The following is an 11,771-nucleotide window of genomic DNA, read 5'->3' as shown; positions in this document are numbered from 1 at the left end:
AATACATACTGGGACTTCAAAGCACTTTGACTGAGCCCACTGCAAGCTAAGCAGAAAGCAGCCAATCCACTTTTTCACCAAAACCTAATATTGATAGATAAATGTATATATAAACAAACAGAAATTTATAAAAACAATGCTATGCTTTGCAACTTAGTGGATCTTGCCTGAAAAATGAGATCAGGGTTCTCATTTGCAGATCAGGGCTCTCATTTTTTTACATTATTTTACATATCAAAGGGTTGAGTATATATTTTGCATTAACCCTAGTTTCACACTGTCAGGTCTCAGTGAGCCTAAGCATGTGGAACATTCAAACCTACTTTCATCTGTACATATACTGACACTATCTTTTTTCATTTATTTATTTACCTCTCATCTGTATTGATTTACCACTTGGACAAAAAAATATGAACAGTTTTAGGTTAGAATCCAACAGCCTCCTACACTGTTTTTTCACAACCTAAACAATGGGGCTGTTGCTATAAATATTTAAAATAAAAATTACCATTTCTCAACCCCCACAGACCTCTCTCACACTCACTGCCTAGCAGTGGATTTGGGTTTCAATCTAATGATAGATATAGGTTTCAGTCTTGTGGTACATTTACTGCCCTGGACCTTGGCCATGTCACACATCTCACAAGGTTTTTATGACAGTGTCCATTCAGTTGTCTGCAAGCTCTTGTTGTTTATGCTCTGACCCAGATTCTCATGGTGTCCAAACCAAAGAGTGTTGTGCCCTTTTGAGAATTTTGCTCCCATTTGTCAGAAATCTATGATACAAAACCAATGTCTCCCAAAAGAAATGCTGGAAGGAGTAGAAGCAGAGAGCTTGTGTTCAGAAAACTGCTGATGTGAGTTTTGACCATTGATGGCCTGAATACCAAACCAGGCTAGCAGGTGGAGAGTGAAACAAAAGTCCCAAAATAAAAAAATAAAAAATATTGGTAATCTGAAACACTTGTGGGGTTTGTTGCTGCCTGTAGTAACATCATGATGTCAAGTTTTCAAGGACAAAATGTGTAGGATTCACTTTGGACGTACCAATTGTTGATGGATGTTTAATGAAAGAGGTGGTCATTAATAGTTGGATACTCTCAGAATGTTCCTATATCTATATATGTATGTGGGACAATGCTAAAATGAAGGCTGTAAAAATCACCAGATTTACCACTCAATCAGTAAGTTATTATGGATATTGTGAATGTCCATGAAATGTTGATTGGGCAGACCAAGGCTGACATTGTGGCAGTTGGAAATCAAGTTTGTGATGGGAGCTTTTATGCTTCATATGTAAAGGTAATAAAAGAAATGATGGACAGGGAATCCATTACATTTGTACATGTCATATTTTCACTTTAAAGGGAAAAAATATTCAATTTGCCACTCCATGCTATTTATTTTTGGTTCACAGTTTCTCATTCATACACAGAGGACACCCTCAGACACACACATTCATATGTCTGTATGTGACTATATATATATATATATATATATATATGTAAACTGTCTGTTTAAATAAGAAAATGTGAGAGAATGATGTAAAAGTAGTCATAACTATAAAGATTCATTCTTATGGTATATTTCTTGTGGTTAGATGAAGCCAATTTCAATATTTCTGTTTTGATTCCATAATGATACCAGTTTGTTATGTTGTGATGTAAATTATACCTTCTGTTATACAACATTAACAGTCATTTATCTCAATATTTCATATACTAGAAGAAAATTATGTAGTTATATTGTCAACAAATATGTTTATACTTCATTCTTAGAATATGTAAAAATGTTATGGGAGTATATACAGTTTGCTGACAGTAGTATTTATATTTCCTTTTACAACATACAGATCAAGTGAAAAAAACATTCAATATTTATTTATTAATACATATCTATATATATATATATAGCTTAAAATTTAGACACATCAAACTTGTGACACAACAGCAATACAAAGGACTGCTTCAATCTAAGTAAATTATATTTAAACAATTAACAGTATTATATTATGTTTATTGTTTATTCATGGAAATTCTATTAGATGCATCATAATTAGGGAATTTTGAAGGCAATGGTCAAAGCAACAAACTCATTCCACTGAGACAAACTTTGTTATTGATCTCCTTCTAGTAAGCCTAGGCTTGTTGGAAGCCTAATTTGATAGTACATCACTATCTTGAAGGCTAGCATCAAATTTATCTTGGTGCTCTTGATCTTGCTCTTCAAAGTCACAACATCAAATTGGTGGGGCAGCAGACCCCCTTGCACTAAAACACCCACCAAATCTTTGTATTCTCTTGAAATCAAGTAATCTTGATATTTATAGAATCACAACAACAAGATCTATTCTTTCAAAAAATCTTAAATTCTAAGTTGAAGTATTGAAGAAGCAAATGAATAGAAACAAAAGCATATTATTAAAAGTTTAGAAATAATTTGGCATGGTTTTGCTAAAGAAAAAAGAAAATAAAGCAAAGCAATCAAATGAGCAATGAGACCTTTTATGACCTGGCCCTAAGATCTAAGAGTGGCAGCCATGTCTCTACCCTTAAACTCCAAAGAGCCCAACTAAGATCCATGGGCCTCATTAATCTACAGGTCAATACTTGATATCAAGGTTGATGGCCATCAATTGAGCCTTAGAAGATATTTTTTGGTCACTATTGTGCTTAAATCACACTTCTAATAAGAATTGACTACTGACATGCCCTAATTCATAAGAATTTGTATTACTTATGAAGATTAAAAATATGATAATTTGGATTTGAATTTAATTTACTCACAAATTATGTCTAACTTACTTACAACATCATTGTTAATTAGATCAAAGAAATGTTATAACTAAGAAAATAAATAGAAATATTAATAACTAACTTTAAATCAACTAATGATCTATTTATTATGCTCACACTCTGGTAAATTATTGAGTCCTAAAATTCACTAATATAAAGAACATATAACATGAGAAACATATACATACATTAATTTTTTTTATCAATGGAGTTTTGAAGAAACACATAACAATAATGGATTGAATTTTTGTAATTTTTTTTATATTTTTGTTTTGCAAGAACAAAAAAGATACTATAAGAAAATTAGGTTGGAAACATTCCTCTATTCTTATTAGATAAGCTTGCACTTGTAGGCTACAATAATCACAATATCTATGAAAATAGTTTTAAAACTAAATTATTGATTATTTATAATTAAAATAAATTTTAAAAAATTTCTATTAATCCATTTTTAATTAGGCACAAAGATAGTTTATCACATTTAAGTATGCAAGAAGCATAGTTGTATTCAATATTACAATAACATAGGATAGCACATTATTTAAGGATTATGTTTTATTGGTATCAAATAACTTAGGTTTATATATTTATCATGAAATTTTTACAAATAAAGGAACAATCAACCATACATAATGCCATATAGAATAATAAAAATCATCTAAATTTTTATTTTTATTTTATTGATATAGAAAATATATATTTTTAAATATAAGAGATTGTCAGCAAGTATACGAGGCCTTACTACTTGTACATGAGTCTTTTCAAATAAGGTTGTAATACCAATTCAGAATGATTTCAAAATTTAAATATTAATAAATATTTTGAAACTAAAATCATAAATTAAAAGAGGTACTAAGGAGGAAAAAATTACCAAAAAAGAAAGAGTTTTGTGGTAAAAAAAAGAGTGTGCATAATCACATAATAATCTTGTAATTATTATTTTCTTTTAAAAAGAAAAATAGACATGTAAAGATAGAACAATTGCTAGTTTAACTTTGCTCCATTGATCCTAGACCTACTTACCTTAAGATCTTTGCTTAAGAAATTATAGAAGAAAGAACTTCTTAATTTTCAATGATCTTAAAAAAATTAAAATGAGCACAAAACAAAGAAAAAATTATTGATAATTGCAATAGCATTAATTAAATTGCTTAAGTTGTAGTAAGCAATTTTCTTCTTATATCTTTTCTATCTCTCTTGCATCCTTTGCATAGTACCTATAACAACACTCAATTTTTTTAATTTTATTAATCAAATAAAAAAGTCTATTAAATTAAATGCTACATCTAAGATTCTTAAAGAGGCTTTTAATAATAATAATTAATTATATTAAGCCTTTAATTTCAAGAGAAATTCATATAATAAAATTATTGCATAATTTATCATCTTTTAAAATAATTTTATAAAATATAAAACAAATAAGCTCATAAAAGTGAAAAAAAATTAAAAAAATCAAACATTCTAATCATATCTTAAGATTGGTTTTAATTATCTTTACCAAAACCATGGCTTTGGAATTGCAAGCTACACAATTTTTTTAATCTAATATGATGGTATTGTTTAGGATACTAATAAAAGTGAGAAAGAAAATTAGACTAAAAAAAGTTTGGAATTAACGAATAATTTTTTTATTATAAAGAGTAATAATATTATAAAAAAATCTTTATAATTAATTTTTCACAATTAATCTAAAACCGTCATTTCACCTATAAAAGCTAGTCTAAACATTGGACTTTAAAAAGTATAATAAACTATAGAAAAAATAAGAAAGTTATTTAAAAATTTATATAAACTAATATGTTTTACTTCTAATAATTGGGCAAAGTTTTTATAAAGATATGCTAGTAATTTTTTGGATTATGATGTATCTTTACTTTTTTTATAATAATTTTTATAATATAAATAAAAATATATTTAAATTGAATATTTTAAATAATATCATTTTAATTTAAAATAACAATCTTTAGTTGATAGGTATTTTAAATGACAAATGAAAACATACCTTATAAGCTTATATAAAGTTACAAATTATATTTTATATTTCAAAATTAAACTATAATCAAATTAAATTTTTATTATTTAATTTATATATTTATTTTTATGGTCTTGAAGAAAAATATAGAATTATTTTTTTATTTTTTATTTTTTTTTATAGTTTGGTTCTTAAGATTTATTTTAATTTATACTATATATCTTTATAATTTGATATTATGTTTTTTTATAAGTTATTTTTTAATTCTATATTTTTAATTTTACAAAATATTATTTTATAATTTTTTAAAGATTCATATACTCATATAAATCCAAGTGCAATAGAGTATTTTTAGTTGGTACTTAAAGAATCAACAAGAATAATAATCTTTTGTAAAAGTCTTTAAGCTAGATTTTGCTAAAAATTAACATAATTCTAAATAATTTTAATTACTATATTCATAATATTTTTTAAGGATATACTAAAAATATATCAAGTAAATTATTTATTTAAAAGTTTGACATCAAAATTAATGAAGAAAATTTCTTAACATCCAAGCAATCTTTGATTTTTATTTATTAATTTATAAATTAGAACCTGGATAAAATTTATAAGTTTATTTATAACTAAAATACTTAGGAGTAAAAAAATTTGGTGATTAATTAATAATAAAGTTAAGAGGCGTATCTAATCAAAGTTATTTCTTAAAATTTAAAATTTAATAAAACTAATTTAGGATATCTTTAGGATTTGATAAAATTAGTTTTAGAATTTTTAAGATTTTTTTAGAATTTGATAGAATTTTTTTTATAGATTTCTCAAAGATTTTCTTAGAATGTATTAAATTTTTTAAAGATTTTTAAGTATTTATTTAGGATTTTATTTAAATTATTATGATAGCTTATATTTATGATTTAGAGTTTATAAAATATAAAATAAATTGATTTTAAGATTTTTAGTTGAATCAAGATTCTTAAGATGGTATTATATTAAGTAAAATTAAGGTAAAAATTAACAACAACATATTTATTTTACTCTAATATTTTCTTATATGATTAAGTGGAAGTAGATAAAAATAAATTTATTTTATAATATTTCCTATAAAAGCTTCTTAAAAGCTTTATAGATGTTACTTTGACTTTACATGTGAATGTAGTTGATTGATAGGTTAGAAACTTGGTCAATAAATTAACCATGTATTGATAGCTTACAAAATAAGCTAACTATGTGGCACACATATAAAAAACTTACCTTACAAGTTAAGATATGTGTCTTATAAAGTCAATATGTTTTGGATGTCCCATAGGACATTGCCATGTAGCTCCTAGTTAAAAGTATATATGGAGGCAAGAGTGAAGCCTTCTCCACTCTTGTCAATGCCTTTCTAGTCTTTAGTCTTGTTTCAAGACTTTTTAGTCTTCTTGTCTTTGACAATAGCCATTCTAGTTTAATACTATATCATCTTTGAGTGATTTTTTAGTTTTTTTGAGTGATGCAAGAGTGTATTGGTATTTTAGTTCTTTGAAATTCATATCCTTGACAAAGTTGTATAAGATATCTATAGTTAGAAGTATTTGATCTTATCTTAAATTTGGATTTATAACTCAAAACAAAAAATCAAGTATATAGTGTTTAAATTTTTTTAGAAATCTTCAAAAATTCTTAAATAATCCTAAAAAATAATCCTAATGAAAATTTAAAGATATGAAAAAAATCCTATAGAAACCAAAAGAATTTTTTATCAAAAATTCAAAGAAATCTTAAAGAAGCTCTAAAGAAATATATATATATATATATATATATATATATATATATATATAAGTTAAAATCTAAATAAATATTATAGGATTTTTAAACTTCAATAATTTTTTTTTAATCATTGATCTTAAATCAAATTTTGTATGCATTTTAATTTATCAATCAACAACAAGTATATAAATTTTCAAGATATCTATTTTATAAATTGAAAGAAATGACTTATGATCTGTTTTCATGTTGGTTGTCTTTTTTTTCCAACCTCAATCCAAATCTTCTAACTTAAATATCTCCCTCTTAAATTTTTAAGTTCTTCTTAAGATTTATATTAAAATAGAAGACTTAACTAATGACTAACATACATAAAAAAAATTCTAATCCAACTTGTAATTGCTCAAAATTTAAGAAATTTTCATTGTTCTTCAAAACCTAATTTTTAAAAACACCAACTTACTTAAATCTCAAATACTTTTAATTTGACCATTCAATCAAGCTCAAGTTCATTATTTACATACAAAAAAATAAAATTTACAAATCTACAAAATTTTATATTTGAACTTCCTACAAAACTTACACAATTAACCAAAATGTTATTTTTTTATTTAATACAAAAATAAGTCATTCAAAACAATCTGAACTCTGAAAAGCTCTTAAAAAGTCAAAATAAACTCAAATCACTTAAATCCAATGTTCATAGAGTTTCTATTAAGTATAATGTGAAAGTCTATATTCCAATCAATAAAATAGAGTTCTATCAACCATAGGTGTATGATTGTATGCATTACGATTTGATTTCAACCATGGTTAATAATTGATCTTCCATGGATATTAATCTAAGATTTATCTAAGTATTTTTATTTTTATTTTTATTTTATTTTTAATTTAGAAATAAAATAGAAGAGCTTATTTTAAAATAAAATAGAAAGTTAGTAAAAAAATATATAAAAAATTAAGAATGTAATAAAATTAATAAGTGTTAATGCTATATTTTTATATAAAAAAAAATTATTTACTTTATAGGATCATAAACAAGGAAAAGTAAGATAGATTAGCAAATACAAAATATTATAGGCATCTTTTTTAGATTTTTTTCAGATTTGAATTGGATCTTTAGCTTTCTACTATTATGCAATACGATTATTAAAACTTATCCCTAAAGTTTTTTATTCTTAGAAAGTTGTTGTATTGTAACTTAGCTTTTAAGCAAAAGAGTATATGAGGACTAATAATTTAGAATACATTTATTAAAATTCAGTTAAATATTACTTTAGAAATTATAAGTATAAAATAAGAGGTAGTAGAAATTTTAGAGTTAATGTTTCTTTTTTGCTAAAAGAGCTTCAATCTACTTTGTACAGCCATTAATAAAATAAAAAAAGATATATTCTTTATAAAATTATTATAAACATCTTTAGATGAAAGAAAAGGATAGTTCCAGTAAAAAATACTAAAAAAAACACTTAAGAAAATACCTAGAGGACCGGTTATGAATTAAGATCAAAATCAAACATCAATGCATAAATTGTGCACCTATGCTATATGCAAGATACTTTGTTCAATAAGAAAGGAATTAAAGAATTTTTTTTAGTGTAATTATGTTTACATTAGATTTTAGAAATTTGAATTTTTAATAAATTTGTGAGAGCTATTCAATGCTAGGATTAAATTTAGATGACTTTAATTTTAAAAAATAATTTTTATTTGAAAGAATTATATAAGTTTTATAGCACATCTATAAGTAATGTATTTATATTTTGATTTTTGAAAAGTCTTGTATTTAGGTACTAATTTTGATTTTAGATCAATTACTTAGTTGAATTCAGTTTTTTGATGTTTATGTAGATTAATGTATCTAAAATTAAAAATTTAAAGATCGTTAATTTTTTTGAAGATTTTTAGGAATTCATCAATTGAATTGAGGTAAATTTTAATAGAGAATTAATTGACTTAAATTTCAAAAATTAATTTTTTTAGAATTAATTTAATAATGTAGCAAATAGATATTGGCAATAGGATTTTAACATCAAGGTTGGAAAAAGAAATCATTCAACATTTAAGTGAATTATATGTCTTCTTTTTCAATTTTTTAAAGTAATTCTCTCTAATTTTTTTAGGATGTTTTCAACTAAGAGATTAATAAGTAACATTTTTTTAAGCAAAATTAATAGTTATAAAAAAGTTACATAGGATTTATTCTACTATTGAATTAAGTTAGATTACAATTTAACTAGGAATTTTTTAGAATTTAATTAAAATTTTATTAAATTTAATTAAGATTTGGTTATAATTAGATTATAATTATTTTGTAATTTATTAGAATTTTTATAAATTTTGAATAAGATTTGAATAGAATTTGGATTAATGTAGGTAGGATTGATTAAGATTTTTTAATTATTAAAATTAAGTTTTTTTTTCTCTCATTTGGTAATTTAAATTCTCTTAATTTTTTTTTCAATTAAGAAATTAAGAAGCTAAAAGAAATTTTAATTAAGATCAGTTGTTAATTTAAAAATAATTGAGGTTTTAAATGTACTACATGATTTGGTTAGGATTTAATTAAGATTTATTTAAAAAATCTTTAGAGTTGTAAAAGATTTGATAGGATTTTAGTGAAGATTTTTTAAAAAAAAATTATACTTATAAAGACTTAAGAGATTTCTTAAAAAGAAAAAAATTAGTATTAAAAAAATATACCAATTTAAAGAAATATAATTTATAACTTCTAAACTAATTTGATGTTTTTAAAAAAAGACATAATCTTTTCTTCATTGAAGAAGATTGAGCCTTGATATTATAAGTATTATAATTTATAAAATATTACCAAATATTTATAAATTTTTTAAAGGTTATTATTCTACTTTACATAATTAACTTGCAAAAAACATAAGATATAATTCATAGAATAGAATAAAATACAATAGCGACATTTAAAGATTTAAAAATGGCTTTTCTTTTAGTTTTTCATTTTGTTGTCTATATTTTTTAAAGTAATTTATTTATAAAAAAATATGCATCAATTTTGTATTAAATGAAATTCTGAATTAAATATATAAAAATAATAATTTCTTTTCTTTTATTCAATTTTTTTCAATAATTGAGATTTATAATAAGATTTATAACAACTAACTTCTTATTAGAGAAAATTTCTCCTGAGAATAGTGTTACTATCTAAAAAGTACTTTTCATGCAATTATAATTAATATCAATTGCAAGAATATTTAATGTTTTAAATCAACACTTGTCTTAAATTGTTTCTAACCCTATTGGAGCATATTTTTGTCACAATTTGTATTTAATATAATATATTGTCTTAAAATTTTACAAATCTTGTCAGATGTCTTATCTAAACATTATCATGTTTTGAAAATTTTAATCTAAAAATATATTAGGAATTTGGCTATAAGAGATTTTTAACTAACCTTAAAGTTTTTTGTAGAATAAAAAGAAATATATGAGGTCTTTAGAAACACCCATCTTGACAAACTTGACCCTCTTAGAACTCTCAATTCAATCAATTACTACTTTATATGAGTTTAAAATTATATAAAATATGATCATAATGAATCTAAATAATTTTAAATAAGCTTTAAGATATCTAAGTAAATCCTATCAATCCTAGAAAAATCCTAAATACATCTTATTAATCCTAATTAAATTCCAAATAACCTTTAAATAAATTATAAGCAATCAAAAAATATTATTATTAAAATGTAAAATAAATCTGTTATGTTTATAAGAAAATCCTAATAAAACCTTGACCAAATCCTAAAGAAATTCTAATCAGACTTTAACTAAATTTTAATAAATTCTAAAAAAAAATAAGTCAAATTTTAAATAGATTCAATAATAGATTAAAACTTTTGTAATCATTTTATTAATTCTTGATTTCACTTTAAAACTTGTATGCCTTTTACGATTTTGGCTTATATTAAGGTCAAAAATTTATAAAATATTGTATCTATAGATTGAAAAAAAATGTAAAAAAGTATTTGGATTTTAGACAACCTCCTTTTTCAACCTCAATGATAAATTCTTAGTACCAATATTTCTTTTTTGTATCCTTAATGTTCTCCAAATCTTAGTATAGATAATAGAATTTATGTAATTGTTTAGTTTAGAAAATTTTATCTCAATCTAATTGTCAAATTGCAACAAATTATTGAAAGCCTTATAAGCTTTTAAATCTCTAATTGTTGAAATCTTAATCCACTTAAATTTTAATAACTTTGAAGCTAATTAACAAAATAAGTTAAAATTCACATAAAAATTTTATCAAAGTATATTTATAAATTTAAAAACTTCTATTTATAGATCTATTATAAAATTTTCAAAATTATAAAATATAAATATTTTTTATTCTTTAAAAATAGAATCACCTTAATCAAACCTTGATTTTGTATAGCTCTTAAATATTCCACATAAAACCAAATTTATTAAGACTAATATATGTAGAATTCTTATAAATTTTGATTTCTAAAGCATATTCTTTAATTATCAAAAAAACCTTGTATTTGTTGTAAATTCGAGATTTTATATTTTTAGATGTGGTCTCAATCTTGATTAATAAATGATCTTCTTTATATTGTTGTATTATGTAAAAATTAGCTTAGAAATGCACTAGGCATGTAGTTATATAAAGACATGATCTTACCTTGAAGTTGAATTCATAACCTAAAATAAAAATGCATTAGATGTTTAGAAATACCTTGGAAATTTCTAAAAACTTAAAAACTCTTATCAAAATATATTAAAATTTAAATAAAATTTAAAAATTCTACAATTTTTTTTTAATCATATCAAATCTTAAAATATCTTTAAGAAATCCTAAACGTATTACAATTATATTTTAAAGAAATCATAAAAAAATCTTAAATAAATATTATTTGAATCTTAATCAAATACTTATACAACTGAAATTAAATCCTCACAGAATACTAAAAAAAACTCTAAAAGTTCTAAGCAACTCTCAAGTAAACTCAAAAAAATCCAAGTTAAACTATAAATAAATATTGCGATAGATATTAAACCTAAATAACTATTTTTTTAACTATTGACATTAATTTAAAATTTTAAAATTTTAAAATTTACTAATTAAAAATAATAATATAAATTTCAATAAATATCTAATTAAAATAATTTAAAAAAATGCTTGTAATTTTCTTAGATTTTGGTTGTCATCTTTTTTTTTAATTTCTAGCTTCAATATTTTCTATTAAACCATTAAGCTTGTATAAATATTTGCAATAAAA

This window comes from Physcomitrium patens, chromosome 24, assembly GCF_059467195.1.
Source record: "Physcomitrium patens ecotype Gransden chromosome 24, ASM5946719v1, whole genome shotgun sequence".
NCBI classification, from domain to species: Eukaryota; Viridiplantae; Streptophyta; class Bryopsida; order Funariales; family Funariaceae; genus Physcomitrium; species Physcomitrium patens.
This window is presented reverse-complemented; position numbering follows the sequence as displayed.